This window comes from Felis catus, chromosome A2 (assembly GCF_018350175.1).
Source record: "Felis catus isolate Fca126 chromosome A2, F.catus_Fca126_mat1.0, whole genome shotgun sequence".
NCBI classification, from domain to species: domain Eukaryota; kingdom Metazoa; phylum Chordata; class Mammalia; order Carnivora; family Felidae; genus Felis; species Felis catus.
The window spans coordinates 113,640,956-113,655,067 of NC_058369.1; the positions used below are offsets into that span (position 1 = coordinate 113,640,956).

Sequence of the window (14,112 nt, forward strand, 5' to 3'; positions counted from 1 at the left end):
ATGGAATGTTACCGGCCTCAAGCGCTGCAGAGCTGGTTTGCAATCACCCTGCCTGAGCCCTGCTTCTTCTGAGCCTGGGGAGATCAAGGAGTTCATTCCTTGTTTACTCATTTGAGATTCACCCCGCCACATACCGCCGTCGCAAGTCGTTAAAATCAAAAAGAAAAAAAAAGAAAAAAAAGAAAAACGCTCAGCAGGGAACGGCGAGGTTTTACCTGTGTTTAATTTATGCAGCGTTTTCAAATCGTGCCGTCCCGGCAGGTGTGACCGCGCTTTTTGCGGGAACCTCGGTGCTATTTTACCTGCTTGAGTCTGTCAAAAACCCATTTGTATGCGCCCGGCTAATGTGCTAGAAATAAAAGCCCCAACCTGTCAAGTCAACTCTCTGCACCTGTACGGAGCAGTTAAACTGTTCCATCTGCCAGTATCCCGGGAGATCAAAGGCCCTCCCGGGGAGGGGTTCCGAAGAACCAAAGCAAAGGATGGAGCTCCTTGTCTCGCAGTTGAAAAAGCAGAGAACGGCCCGGAGCAGGGTGGGGGCTGGGGGAGCTGGTGAAAACCCGGGAGGAGGAGAAAAGGATCCCTGAGGCCCCGGCCTGGCCCAGCTACCTGAAGGAGCTTTTTGTCTGACCCAGGCGCGCCGGGAGCGCATTCTTTCACATTAAGAACCGCAGGGGAAGACATTCATTCACTCCCTTTTTTTGGTGACGTAGCTGGGGCATTCATGTGTTTTTAACCTTGAATAATTTTTGTCTCTAAGCTCCAAACAAGTTTTATCCTGTCCACAGGTCAGTTTTGTTACAGAGGCCAATTAGCAGTGCTACCTTCGCCTGCGGCAAAAAGCCAAGTAATGGCGGGGCAAGCCCTACGGAGAGGTGATGAATAAGTCCCGAGAGCTGTAATTTGAAAGGGGGGCCTTTGAAGCATTTACCTTACATGGGACGCTATTGTCACTGCAGGGTGTTTGATCTTAAAATAATTTACTTAATGATCTCACCACGGGAGCGATTGGCAGAGCAAGATTAGGCTGTAAGGCCTAATGGACATGGGAAAAGTTAAAAGTGCTCGGAGAAAGGTATGTAGAGCGCTGAGATCGGTCCGTGTTGTGTGTTCATTACGTGCGGGCTGGGGAGGTGGGGGGAGGGCAGCCCGGCCGACCGCGGTCGGCTTTGCGTGGCTCGTCAGAGAAAATCGTCAGACGCGGGCCTCTGCTGCGGGAGAGCAAACTACGGCGCCGAGCAGTTTCCCTCTCGCCTGCGTTTCAGCCCTGGTGGGAACCGATGATCTGATTTTGTTTTTACGGTCAATGATTTCTTTCTTTCTTTTTTTCTTTTGCTTTTCTTTTTTTCCTCCTTTTTTGCAACCGTGACCACTGTACTGGAAGGCACCCAGGAGCAGGGCGGCACCCCCAGTGCAGGTTTCTGAGCTGGAATCAGAGCCAGATGAAAATGTGAAAGTATGCCACGTTTCGTCCCCTTTCGGTTGGCACACGGGACTTCAAGTAGACACGAGGAAATTACTGGGCATGGTTATCCTGGGCCAAAATAGGTATTTCTCCGCTAGAAAACTTTAAAATGCCAGCCACCCCAGTGTGATGTGTTTATAAATCCGGTCTCTGCGTGTTTTCTTACAGACATATGAATTGCACTTATGTGGCAGTTGGAAGAACTGTCTTTAGCATTGGGTTCCATCTCTTTGACATCCAGAGACCTAGCACTTCAGGTTTAAATTTCTTCATAGTCTTGGGGCGCCTGAGTGGCTTCTTCGTTTGAGTGTCTGACTTTGGCTCAGGTCATGATCTTGGGGTTAGTGAGTTCCAGCCCTGCGTGGGGCTCTGTGTTGATGGTTCAGAGCCTGGAGCCTGCTTCAGATTCAGTGTCTCCCTCTCTCTTTGCCCCTCCCCCACTCACGCTGTGTCTCTCTTTCTCAAAAAAATAAATATCATTAAAAAGAATTCTTCATAATCTTGGTCTTTCACCTGCTCAGAATTTGCATACTGCCATAGCCCCTTGTGAAAAGCATCTTATTTTTCCCTGTTAAGAGATCGGAATAGTCACCTTAAGTGAATGCCCAACGGGAAAATTGCCACCTAAGCATTGCTATTGCTGCTGATGTATTTGATGCTGAACCTAAGGGAGTGTGATGCAATAGAACGTGAAAAATCAACCAATGGACTGATTTCCTCTCTAATGCAGATTCTAGCAAAGTGAATCACAGTAGCCTGTCCATACAACCCAATGTCTTGATCTGTATTCTTCCTTTGGAAAAAAAGAATATATATCTGGGGAATGTATCTAACTCTGTCATCCAGGAGATTCGAATTTGCTATTTGTGTAAAATAGAAAAGCTCAAATTTGAGTTCAGTGTATCTGAGCCTGAGTCTCCAAGATCCACAACTTTTGCCTGTGACTGGTACGATGGTGCAATGAAATATTTTTATTTCATGCAAATGAAGTAATTATGAGCATGAGTGCCAGCTTTATGCCAGCAAATGCCTGTTTGCCTGTGCCAATTTGAGGCAGCACAAATATTTCCCACTAGTCTGAAGCTTTTTTTGAAATTTAGCTTTTGGAGTCCTTTTCTGGGTCATCTAGTGAGGTATGCCCGAGAATCTCCCCCTGCCAAAGTAGAATAGACCCCTTTCGAACTTGTCTTTTAATCTCTTACCTGTACTTGGAAGTTAGCAACTTATTAATATGCTTCAGTAATTTATTCTCTGATGCATGGAATTAAGTGTCCAAGGCTAAAGTAAAGATTATATATGCTTTGTTCAAACATTCTTTTTGTTACATGACTTGATAAGTGAGTGAGCTTGGAGCCCATCCTGCATGGTAGGGTGGGGTCAAGGAAGGCAACCGGTCAGGATACACATCTCTGTGTCTTAACCTTTTCTGATGAGCTAAAAGGAGATACCAGGACCACATGGTAATATAGGGATTAAGGTGACATAACGTAGGTGAAACGCATACATCTGACTCAGAAATGAGAAGATTCTTTATAAAAACTCTTTCTCACTCTGGGCTGTGGATACTTTGAATCTGCATAGTTGGAGTTAATTTTGGCTCCTCCTCCTCCCTAATTAGCTTTTCCCCCCATTTCCACTCTTGACCCAGTAGGGGGTTACTGTCAAGTGAAGCAAAGGTGTTTGCAGAGCATAAATTTGAATGCTGAGGTTATTCACAAATATCTAAACCTTCTGGGAGAAGTCCGATTCGTCATCTCTGGGCCATCTCAAAGGCATGAGGACTAAGCCGGTGAGATTTCCTTGTCCTCCGTTTCCTCTTCTCTTTCCATTTTTCCGCAATGCTACCTTAAAAACAACTTTTTTTCCCCAACCTTACTGTGATTTCACTTGTGTGTTGTCCTAAATTGGTGTTTGTAACTTAAAAGCCAACAATTGTTATTCTCACCAAAAGACAAACGAACACTGATTAGAAAAGAGTAAGAAAAGATAATTAGGACGGAAAGGAAGTTATGAGCGTTTTAACGGAAAAGTTTGAGTCTTGAATAACACACGAGTTTCAGCTCCTTAAGCCCCTGTTTGTCTCTCTGCTGTTTCCTCTTGCTCGATTGATTAGCTTTCTTTCCCTCCTTCTCCTCCTGTCTCTGTCTCCCTTCATCTGTGTCTCTCCATTTCTCTCTCTCTTCTTCCCTCTGCCCTTGATATTGTTATTGGCTCTCCTTCTTCCCTTCTTCCCTCATACCCTCCTCCCTCTCTCCCTCATCTCTCTCCCCTCTTCTGAGTGTGTGTTCACCTCAGTCTCTCCCACTGGGCTTGTGCCTCGGTGTCTGTTGGCTCTTTTCTTCCATCTTTCTCTTTGTCTGAAAACCGATGATATAAATTAAACGAGTTGAATATGTGAATATTAGGAACTTTCTTCTTAATCATCATCTGTAATGACTTGCTTTTCCAAGTAAAATCTGTGCGTTGACAAACTCGCCCCGAGAATCTCCCAGTGTCAGGGACCTGAATGTCAAGAAGTACTTGACCATCCCAGACAGGGAATGTTGAGCCATCTCCTGAGCTCGGCACATAGCAAGGAAGCAAGTGCTCTGGCAGTTTCTGCATTCACATGAAAGACCAGTCAGAAGAGAAGGGTGAAAACGAACAAGGTCAAGGTCAAGCCACTCACCCACCTCTTCCCGCCCCGCTCTCCTCCCACCTTGCACTGATTACTGTACTGTGTGTCAGAGGTACTCCCACTGGCCTAGAACCATCATCTCATCCAGAAGACACATAAATTCCACCCAGGTAGTTCTAAAATCACCCAGCTGATCATTCAATTTATATACAGTATCAAGTGTTCATTTCATAGCCGCTATTTCAGTCCCACTGACCCACAGGTCCTTGACATGTGCTTTGCCAGGGCCCTCCAGTGATGTAAAAGTAACTTTTTAGCACTCGCAGAGAAAGCAATTGAAGTTCATTTCTCACAGATTACCAGGCCCCATCAGAAATGAAGATGCTGTAAAGCAGGCATCGAGCAATGTTCAGATGTCTGTTGCTGTCGGTGGAAAAGCCTGCTCTGGCGAGGTTCAGACCCCTCATGTAGGACTTGGTCCTGTTCTCAGTACGCTCTGCTCCATTGCCGTAGGGTCTCTACGAGCCCTCTGTCATCGCCGGGGGATTAACCTATCCATCTGTATCTCCAGGAGCTTGGATTTTTTTTTTTTTTTCATTTTTCTCGTTTCTCACCTCTTATTTTGTATCCTATTTTTTGCTCAGTCCCGTAGTGTCAGTGCTGTCTTCGGAGGGGATTGCTGGGGGGGAAGGGGGGGGGGCAGAGTTTCCCGAATGGGGTGGGCCTCATCTATCCTGGATTATGCAAGTAGCCATCTTGCTGTTATTTTAAAATGAGCTGCAGGATAGGAGACAAGCTGGTTAAAATGGGGTAATTGCCTTTCTCGGGGCTCTGCTTTATGATCACCCCGGACCATGGCCCCTTCCGCTGTTTTCTGGAATCAGAATTCCTCTTTTCCCCCCCGGAAACTGTTTCCTAATCCCCGCCCCCCCCCCCCGCCCCCCCGTTCTCTGCGATATGCGATATCCCTCTTAGTAAATTTCCCTACTGCTAGGCTGTGTCTGATGCAAGCTGCCATGAAGTAAGTGAGTTTCCACTTGAGAACTTGAAAGACACCTACGGCTGGCCCGTGACCCAAGTTCAACTGTGAGACAATAAGCACGATATTGCTGAAGTGCCATGACTGGTACTTTCAGAAATTCCTTCCCCAAAAAGGGAGGAGTTTCTGGGCAGCCATTTCGCCTAGAAGTGCAAGACACAGGTGTTCAGATAGCCACAGACTCAAATTTGGAGAATTTGACCTCCACTTGGAAGGAAGGAAAATGAGGTTTGTTACAATGGGCTTGTTTGTTTTGCATATGTTTTCTAAATGTTCAAAATGAAAAGCCCCGGTTCTTAAAGATTACTGAAAATTTGACATATTTATTTTTTTTTTTTCTGGAGCAAAATGGCTGCCGACACAACCTCAGAATTCCTAAATTCTGAAGTTCTTACCCTGACCCTCCCAACCGCATTCCCTTTAAATAATCGTAAACCTTTCCATTAGCTGTCATTTCTCTCCTACTTCCCAAGGACACACATAAGCAACAACTTAAACTGGAGGGAGAGAAAAGCTCTCACTTTTCCCCAGTAGATGTCTTTTGGGTAGATACTGTTCTAAGATGGAGTGTAGACAGTGGGCTACTCACAAGACTTAGAAAGGCACGTGATGACTCACAGCAACCTATTGTACAGACAAGGAAACTGAGGCCTTGGAAGGTAGAGTAAGGTCATAGATAAGATGGGAGATTTAAAAGCCTCTTCTTCACGGGCGCTAGGTGGTTGCAATGCTGTAATCTTCCCCAGTGTGAACTGTTCTTAGAGGAAGTGATGCTCACAGAGGACCCCCACCTCTCTCATGACCCAGACAGTGTCATCCACGTATTGCCTGCTGACAGCTATTGGCTGAGTCCCTAATAATTTTTGTCCTCAGGTTAAGAGAAAGACCTCTGTCAAGGTTAGGCTCCCTCCCTGTGGGCAGCCTGCATCCAAAAGTCTGGGTGATTTGGGGGGGGGGGATAAAAACTGCTATTCCCTTCACTTGGGGTAGCTCTTTTTATAATGACAAAGGGTGTGGTTCTATTTCCTTTTTTCCTCTTCCTACACCCTTGGGCGGAGAGGAGGAGGGAGGCAGGGAGTAGTTGTAGGGTGTGGGGCGGGCGGGGGGGGGGGGGGGGGGGGAGGAGAGGATAAAACCTGGGAGGAGGGAGGGTGGGCTGTAGCCTTGAAGGTCAGGGGTTAGGATTAGGTTAAGCTCCTAACATCACAGCTGTCCTGTGTCCCCAGATTACCTACCTTCTTCACCCCTCCCACGAGGCCCCTCGCATCAGTGCGGGGCTGCTGAGGGGCCTCCCGGCTGCACAGCACATGGGGCTAACAGAGGTCTTTCTCACACCTGCACCACAGTTCATGTCCTCCACTGCAGGGTCCTGCCTTGTTTACATCCCCAAAGGTATTGCCCCGATGCTCTCCAAATCCACTTACTGCTCGTAATCTTTCATTCAAAATCTATCTCCCAGAACCTGACCTCAGACACTTATGTTCGTAAACTATGCCATCACTTAAAAATGCTGCTACATGATCTCGTCATGGTGTTCACCACAAACAGAGGCTCGGAAAAGCGAAGTGACTTTCTCGGGGCTCACACATTGCAGCACTGGACCTGGGACAGAATCTAAGTTCTCTGAGTCTTGGCCCGAGGCTCTTATGAGAACATAAGTGAGTTAGGTGTGCAGATGTCGCTATTCCTAAAAATGTCTCTCCTGAGACTTACTCTTTATGAGTTGACTTTCCACCATTTATTTCTATTTCCTTGATTGTTTACCTTTCCCCTCCCCAAACCTGCTCTTCCCAGCCCCACTACCTGCCTTTGCAGTGCTTTCGGGACAGCAGTGCTGCGGGAGGTAGCAGGAGATGGACGGATTCTTGGGACATTAATACTCTGGCACCAAGACCTTTTGGCTCCCATCTGCTTTTCTGCAGAGCAGCCCAAAAAGAAGTGGTGACCGAGGGATGTGGCTGGTGATGCATTGCCGACCCTCTGTTCTAGACACTTAGTTCATCTCAAGCTTCACACACTTGGTTCTAAAGTAGAATTTCATCAGCGCTGATGTTCCGGTCTTCTTGTTTGCAGAGAGCAAGGATTTCTCATGCTAATCACTCTCTAAGCCTAGGTGCAATCCAGACCTTTAGTGGCTCTGTGTGAGGCTCATAATGTTCTTGGATCTGTTCTCTAGGCTCACAGAACCGTGGAGTGTCCCCTGGGGACTCTGTCCTTTGAGTTACTTGGTTCAGCTCAGCACTGGCTAGAGAAGAAAGTGTTCTTCTTGATGCTCCTCAATGAAAAGCTTCAGGGGATCTGTTCATTGCCTTGATGTTCTGGAACTTCTAAGGCCTCAGGGGATTTTCACCTCACTTTGCAAATCCTCTGCACTGATTGATTGACAAACATAACTCACACCAGTTAGCTTCTTTGCATAGCCTCAGGACAGGTGTTTAAGGAACCTAAGGTTCGAAGGTACCACCAGTGTTTTGGTTTTGATCCCTGGTTTTACTTTTTATTGATTTTTTTTTTTTTTTGGACAGTATTTTAGAACACAGAGTTGAATCTATTCAGATCTATCATCTCCTGATGATTTCAACCAGTGTATGACCTCCTGCAAAGGACATGACTCCATCCAGATCATGCACTCAGCTTGGTAAAGCGTGGGAAGAACAGATGAACCCAGCCTCGGTGGCTGTGTAGGTAGGTCCTTATTATTCTTCACCTTTGTCCTGAAGGAAGACCCGCCAAGCGAGCACTCACACACTGGTCCTTTGGTTTCTTCAGAGCCTCACGGTAATGTGATTGTCTTGAGAAAAAGTCCTAGTCTGGCCAGGTGTACAGATTTTAATCAAATCTTGTGAATTCTGAGCTCAGCTCTAGATGACACTTAAAAATAAGAAAGAAAAGGCTTAGACTTATTGCTTGTTTCATGAATTTGTTGCTTATATTTTGGGGGTGCTTTCCCCAAATCTATGGATCATGGAATTTGTTTTCAAAGGTCTTTTCTGTGCATATCCTACCAACCCCCAGGAGTCCGGGTATTGTCCTGAGAGGCAGAGGTTAAGAGTATGGACTCAGGGGGCACCTGGGTGGCTCAGTCGGTTAAGCCTCCGACTTTTGCTCAGGTCCTGATCTAACAGTTCCTGAGTTTGAGCCCTGCATTGGGCTCTGTACTAACAGCTCAGAGCCTGGAGCCCGCTTTGAGTTCCATGTCTCCCTTTTTTCTGCCCCTCCCCTGTTCTCTCTCTCTCTCTCAAAAATAAATAAACATTTAAAAAAGGGGGGGAGGTGGACTCAGGAGCCAGCCTTCCTGGGGGAGGATCTCCCTCCTCTCCTTGCTGGCCTGTGTGACTTTGGGCAAGTTACTCACCCTCTCTGTTCCTCAGTTTCCTCATCTACAAAATATGGGGGGGGGGCGGTCCCGAGGGCAAGGCTATCATTAAGATTATGTAAATTAGTTTATTTTGAAGTCCTTGCAACAGAGGTTTGCATATAAGACACACACGTTCTAGATTATTTTCCTATTGTTGTTATCTCTCCCTAGTCAGTTACATCTGGAGATTTTAAAACAACTGCTCTTTGTGTTGCCTGACTACATTTGTGGCCGAGAGAGGAGAGACCCTTTTTAACATTTAAATATATTCCGTTTCGCAGGCAAATCTTTTTGCATATTAAGGAAGGAAATCGGAAGGTAAGTGTCCACTGTTTTTAAACTTGGAATGGGGTATTTTTAAACAGTTTTCAATTTACTTAAGAGTTTTAACACAGCTAACATTAGTTGGAACTGAATGTCTGAGAATGAGGTTAGTGTTCTGCATAAACCCTGCTTTTAAAAAGCTCACAGGAAGGGTCAAAGACCAGGAAATGCTCTCACTATAATTCTCGTTTTCAGCTGAATTGGACATGGCCACAGGAACGCAGGCCTGAATCGCATTATGTTCCAGGAACCTTGAACTTCGCATCATAATGACCTGGGGCCTAACAGAAGCAAATTGCAAGTGGTTTCAAAAGGATAAACTCCAATTTATATTAAACTAGTATTATAACTTAAGCAGCTCGTTTTGAAAGCAACACGAAAAACCTCATCATTCATGTGATGGCTCCTTAAATGCATCCCTTTGCATTTTACCTGTAAAATGCTCTGTGTTTGCTGACAGGTTAAATGTATACTATACACAGAGAGCCAACACTTCTCTTTGTACCACCGCGGCAATCTCACTGGTTTTAGCCGCATTCTTCATTATTTTAAGCTGTCGCCATTGTCTTCTAAACACCATAATTAGAAGCTGAAAAGCTTACAGCAACCAAACCCAATAAGGTTTCATTATGAACAAAATATTCTACTGTGGCTCAACAAGTGACCCTGTGTAGTCTAACATGATGAAGGCTTCAACCTTCCTGCCCAATTATGGCTTTGGGAACGTATAAAGTTTTCCCTTTCGGTATTATTTAGCAACTCTATTCAAGCTTTAGTTTCTTGGTCATATTTCTTTACTTACTGGTCTCTTTGTTTCATTTTGTGCAACTGTCATTTTCCTACAGCCGTGGTAAAGAAAACCTGTCCCCTGGAAGCAGTTCAGAGTTTCTCTTATCGGGGATGTGGTGTTGTATAAATAAGTTGAGAGAGGGAGTCAGTGAGCAGGGAGCTGAAATCATTAGGCCCCTTGACTAGAGAGAGAAGAGAGGGAGGTGATTTTAGGGCCCAAGAAAACACTGCCCGCACCAGATCAGTGACTTTTTAATGTGATGCTTGGTATCTTTTTTCCATTTGATTCAAGTCTTCTTCTTCTTCTTTTTTTTAATGTTTATTTACTTTAGACAGAGAGACAGACACAGAGTGTAAGCTGGGGAGGGGCAGAGAGTAGGAGACGCAGAATCCAAAGGAGGTTCCAGGCTCTGAGCTGTCAGCACAGAGACCAACGTGGGGCTCGAACTCATGAAGTGCGAGATCACGACCTGATCCGAAGTTGGACACTCAACCGACTGAGCCACCCAGGTGCCCCTTGATTCAAGTCTTCTTGAACTCTGTCCAAAAGCGAACTTCTGCAAGACTAATACATGAAACGTTATCAGTCATTTACACCCGAGTATAACTGAGCGCGCGCACCCGCGCGCACGCGTGTGTGTGTGTGTGCGTGCGCGCATTTCTCATAAAAAGAAGGCAAAAGTAGAGGGTTTCTGATGAAGATGGGAAGAGAAAGTTAAAAGAAAATAAGTTAGGAAGATTAGAAAATAAATCTACTCTTATGTTTTACCTGGGATTGTTGCTCATTTGAATCTCTTGCTTCAGTGCATTATCACATTCTTTTATGTTGACTGTAAACTGGGAAATACTAGGTGGGGGGGAAATGAAATGTGTTCTGGTATCTTAGAGCTGTTTCAGGGAACAGGTTCCCATGGCCAAGTGGATACAGCTCGGTTATGAAGTATTCATATTTAAATCAAGCATGTGAAATATAAAAATAAACATTGGATTTTTTTTCTCTACTTTACATTCTGCTGATGAAACACTGAACTCTGAAAAATGGGCATGTCAGGACTGCTTTTGATAAATCTCCTTACCTGCCATGTGTTTTCAAGGTTTCCTGACTGTTCGTTAATTATCAAGCTGTATTTCTCTTATTTCTCTAATCTCTAGAACACAATGAAGCATATCAATCAGCATAAACCTCAGGGAAGCTGCTGATCTCTGAATTCCCATCTTTACTGTTGTCGGATGCTGGCTCTCCCGAGCCAGGGCAGTCCCAGTTGGCAACATTCTTTTCCCTCTTCCTTTTAGATTGAGTCTAGATTCAGGTTCTCTTTTCCCTTTTCTTTTCTTTCTTTTCTTTTCTTTTCTTTTCTTTTCTTTTCTTTTCTTTTCTTTTCTTTTCTTTTCTTTTCTTTTTTCTTTTCCCTGCCATCACCTTCTCCCCCAAAACACACACTCTCTCTCTCTCTCTCTCTCTCTCTCTCTCTCTCTCTCTCCCCAAGCAAGGACTGAGCATGCTTAGGAAACCTGGAGTTTGATACTCATCCAATCAAGGAGAAAGTGACTTAGAGCTACTCTCTCCTCCGTAAGGCAATGTGGTTCAAAATTGAGTTTGAGAAGTATCCCTATGTCAGGCTCCTCGGGGAAGCGGGAAAAATGACCTACAGACTTGAAAAACTCTGGAGACATTGCCAGGAATCTGCCTTTATAACGGGATCCCCAGGTGCTTGGTAAGCCGTTTAAACCAGAGTCACTGCTTTGGCGGATCCCATTTTCTAAAGAAAGGAGCACTTATCCTAAACTAATGATTTAATCCTAAATTCTCTCCCAAAAGATGGATACTACCACCCAAGTTCCTTCCTGAGTCCGGTACAGTGAGAAGGTAGAGAAAGAAGGAGATTTTTTCCACTACACTACACTGCCCCACTCCCAGTTTCATCGCTTATAGTTCCTCAGGGCAAAGGTCAACCTATGTGGTCTGGAGGAGGAAGGGTGGGCACCCCCAGCAAGCCCAGCCGACCCTTGAGCACTGCGCTTCACAGCTCATTGTGACGGGTGGTGGGAGGGCCTTCACCTCCCTCCAGTTCTCCCCTGCTTGGCCACAGCGCTCAGCTTCCGGAACAGTCAAGATTCCCTCCAACAGTTCCCAAACGTGAAGTTCTTTTTGACCTAATTAAAACAACAACAACAACAACAAAACCCAAACAGCTACATCACACTAGCTTTATTTAAAAAAATAAAATGTGCAAATGTGCAAAGAATAAAACTGTATATTGCGTCCCTCAGTTTCCTGTCATGTTCCTTCCCTGCTTTATTTGCCTTTGTTTTGGTCACCATTTTCTAAAATGGTTCGTAACTTGATTACCTGGCTTATTGTCTTTTAATCCCCACTGGAATAGAAGGTTCATAAGGATGAGGATTTCTGTGTCTTTCATTGCTCTCTCCTATTCGTAGAACAGTGTGCTTAAATATTTGTATAGCCTGATGGTCTGAAAATAGGTTCTCATATACAATATATTTGTGCATATAGATGAAAACACAATTAAGACTTTCCATAATTTATACGTATTGTGCTGTTTGTATAAACATGCAAATTTTGACCTCTTTTAATCCATCAATCAGTAATAGAATGTGAATACCTGCTAAACTCAAAGACTTTTTCTTTTCATCTATATTTGTCCATATATTTTACCCTGATGCCTGTTTCACATGACCTCAGCCCTTTCAGCAGCAAAAGCTGTGTCTGCAGAGACCTTTCTAAGAAAGTATATTTGCCTGTAACTGGATGAAGCCTACAGTCTGAAAAGCCAGGACTGAAATTTCATTTCATGACCCAGCAGAGAGTGATACAGCAAAGTTTCCTCCTTTTTGGCAATTACTTTAAAAATCCAGCAAAATCCTGAGAATATATGCCTGGAGATCTGAGAATCACTCCAGTCAGTGTGTGCTGCCTGGTGGAATTTGCTTGTTTGGCAGGAGCTCCTGAAAGACTGAGGAATTCTTCCTTTCTGGAGAGAAGGGCAGTGGGGGAGACAGTTTTCAAGAAAAAGTAAAATCAAACCGTGTGAAGGCATTTGAAAATGCAGCTAAATATGGATAATAGGAGGGATTCATGGTTCCCAGACTTTCCACTAGTAAGGGTCCTAGATCTCACTTTTTCTGAAATCATTTCTTCATTAAAAAACAAAAAACTCACCTTTCAACATCTCTTAAAAGGTCCTTAGAATTTAGGTCTAGGCTACCTTTTTATTCTCACAGCTCACCAATCCCACACCTGTATGATCCAGCCTTAATGATTTAGTTTGAAATGTTTTTTTTTTCCTTCATTATTTATATTTGAGACAGAGCACATGCGCATGTGGTGTAGGGGCAGAGAGAGAGAGAGAGAGAGAGAGGATCTGAAGCAGGCTCTGCGCTGACAGCAGAAAGCCCAACTCCAGGGCTCGAACTCATGAACTGTGAGATCATGACCTGAGCCAAAGCCGGATGTTCAACCGAGTGAGCCACCCAGGTGCCCCTGAATGATTTAGTTTCTAGAAAATGACATGTTCTCTGATGCCTCCTTGTCTTTGCACCTGCCTTTCTTTCCTCTGGAGAATTTTTCCTCTCCAGCCTTCTCTCCACCACCACTCCCCTTCACTGTGTTTTGAGTGAACAAATGAGCAAGGGAGGGCCAGCGTAGAGCTTTGCTAATGAAAATTAGTTCTACCCCTGAAACAAGATTGCATAAATGTTACATTTGCCTAGAGATGGATGGCCTAAAAACAGAGAAACACTGATAATATTTACCTGTGAATAATATGCATCCCAGATACCCCACATTGCAGGTGTACTAAGCAGTGTGCAAGAATGAGAGGCAACCGAGAAAACAGTAAGAGTAAAACATGAGCTGGAAACACCTGCACAGACTCTGCAAAAAAAAAAAAAAAAAAAAAAAAAAAAAACCCTTCCAAACTTTTCTACAGTCTCTGCAGTGTTAAATGAGGTTGTTGGTCAGTGAACGTGAATGAAAGGACTGATTTTTATTCACAGGATCCCATGAAACTGTAGGCAAGTAAAATGACTAGGGATTTGTATAGATTTTAAAATACCTTTTCCAGGTGCCTGAATTGCTCAGTTGGTTAAGTGTCCAACTTCGGCTCAGGTCATGATCTTGTGGTTCCTGAGTTCGAGCCCCGCGTTGGGCTCTGTGCTGACAGCTCAGAGCCTGGAGTCTGCTTCGGATTCTGTGTCTCCCCCTCTCTCTGACCCTCTCCCACCCCCCTCTCAAAACTAAATAAACATTAAACAATATAATAAATAAACATAAAATACCTTTTCAAATTACTGAACATAGGCTGGCACCTTCCCTTCTTTCCTCCTAGGGCTTTGAGCCACTTTGAGTCAAGGGACCCATCAGATTTTTTTCCAGTCCTGACATCATGTGATTTTTGAAATCTACTCTAATTCTAAGCCCAAAGTGCATTTTAAAGATTTCAATACAGGGTTGAGCTGCCAAAGCCACCCTGCCTCCAGCTGTTGCTATTTTGAGAAGG

At 44.6% G+C, this 14,112-nt stretch overlaps 1 long non-coding RNA gene across 1 annotated transcript; it reads left to right on the plus strand.

Annotated features, from left to right (window-relative positions):
• The first annotated feature begins 486 nt into the window (after positions 1-486).
• LOC109497481 lies at positions 487-9,986 on the plus strand. Its single transcript, XR_002153714.2, has 4 exons — positions 487-1,075; positions 7,647-7,806; positions 8,761-8,797; positions 8,999-9,986. It is a non-coding gene; the product is annotated as an uncharacterized LOC109497481 (long non-coding RNA).
• The last annotated feature ends 4,126 nt before the right edge of the window (positions 9,987-14,112 follow it).